This window comes from Nycticebus coucang, chromosome X (genome assembly GCF_027406575.1).
Source record: "Nycticebus coucang isolate mNycCou1 chromosome X, mNycCou1.pri, whole genome shotgun sequence".
NCBI lineage: Eukaryota > Metazoa > Chordata > Mammalia > Primates > Lorisidae > Nycticebus > Nycticebus coucang.
The window spans coordinates 116,548,587-116,550,578 of NC_069804.1; the positions used below are offsets into that span (position 1 = coordinate 116,548,587).

The following is a 1,992-nucleotide window of genomic DNA, read 5'->3' on the forward strand; positions in this document are numbered from 1 at the left end:
CTTGCTCTCTCTCCAATTAACATGTTTCTTATAAAATTTATGTGGAGGCTTGGCATCCGTAGCACAGTGGTATGGCGCCAGCCACATACACTGAGGTTGGCGGGTTAGAACCCAGCCCCGGCCTGCTAAACAACAAAGACAACTGTAACAAAAAATAGCCATGTGTTGTGGTGGGCACCTGTAGTCCCAGCTACTTGGGAGGCTGAGGCAAGATAATTGCTTAAGACTAAGAGTTTGAGGTTGCTGTGAACTGTGAAGCCATGGCACTCTACCCAGGGGGTAACATAGTGAGACTCTGTCTCAAAAAAAAAAAAATGTGGAAATGAAAACATTGTAGACTATGAAAATGAACATTACTTGGTTTCAGTACCCCCTAGAAATGTGCAGTAATTAAGGCAATGTCCTATTGTCATTGAGGTAAAAATGTAGACCATGTAAATCAAAGAGCAGTATAAAGAATCTCAAAATACACCTATATTTTTACAAAGATGCAAAAGCAAATTCAGTGGATACAGGATAGTCTATTCAACAAATTGTACTGGGACAAATGAATACCCATATTCACAAATATAAACTGTCATCCATATTACCAAATACAAAAGTAAACACAACATTGATTATAGATCTAAATATAAAATATAAAACCACAAAATGCCTACCAGGAAATACATGAAAAATTCTTAACTTTGAGCTAGGCTAAGATTTCATGAGACACAACACACACAAAGTATAAATGAAGAAATGAATAAATTGGATTGCTTTAATTTAAAGCTTCACCTTTTCCAAACACACTATTGATATACTTTTTGCCTTTTGGCTAATATTATGTGTAGTATCTATTTTTATTAGTTTAATATCTCATACATTCTCTACATAAAAAAAACACTGTTGAGTGAATAAAAAGACAATTACCTGACTGGGAAAAAAAATATTTCAAAATCGTATACCTTGTAAATGACTTAAATCTAAAAATGTAGAAAATCTCACAAAACTCATTTAAAAAAAAAGACACTCCAATAATAAATGGGCATAGACACTCCACTACAGAAGATACACAAATGTCATACAAGCACATAAAAAGAAACTCAGTCTCATTAGTCTTTAGCAAAATATAAATGAAAACTACAATGAGATCCTACTAAACTCCTGTAAGAATGACTAAAGGGAAAAAGACTGAACATACTAAGCAACTGTGAATTTGTAGAGGATGAAACTCTCATATGCTACTGGTGGCAGTGAAAAATAATACACGTACTTACAGCAGTTTGGAAATTTTTTACAATATTAATCTTCTATCTACTATATTATCCAGCCATTATCTCCCAAGCACTTGTCCTGTAGAAAGCAAGCATATTTTCATAACAGATTTATTCAAAAATATTCATTTCCAAAAAGCCCAAATTGGATATGACCCAATTATCAACCAATAGGTGAATGGATGCTACAATTTGTAGTATAACCATACACTGGAATATCATTCATCAATCAAAACAAGAATAAAGTTTTGATATAGGCAACAAAATCAATCAATCTAAAAATACATAAGGTGAATTAAAGAATCCAGTTCTAGCTCTAAAAATAAAAATCTCTATGATTCCATGTAAGTAAATATATTGGACATGAACTCCAACATATGTATGATGGCAGAAATGCTGTGTTTGCCAGGGGACAGAGCAGTAGAAAGAGATGGAGACTGAGTACTATGGAACTGAAAATATCATGTTCTGGGAAATAATAATTTTGATGTTTAGGCTCATCTGGTTATTGCAAGGAATGTGGCCACACATGCCTCCTAAAGGGACATACTGCGGTAATTACTGTTTTTGAAAATACCAAATTTGTGTGCTGTGACACATTTACCTAACACTGGTATTTTCCTGATTTCTTAAAAATCTCATTCTATGCCATCAATCGCCCTCTCACCGCCCATATCTTACAAGGGTATATGTGAAACTTAGTAGATGTAGAATGTAAATGTCTTAACAAAATAAC

General features: G+C 33.8%; 1 pseudogene; it reads left to right on the forward strand.

Moving 5' to 3' along the window:
• Window positions 1-797: 797 nt before the first annotated feature.
• On the forward strand, window positions 798-917 carry LOC128578575 (uncharacterized; annotated as a pseudogene).
• Window positions 918-1,992: the final 1,075 nt, after the last annotated feature.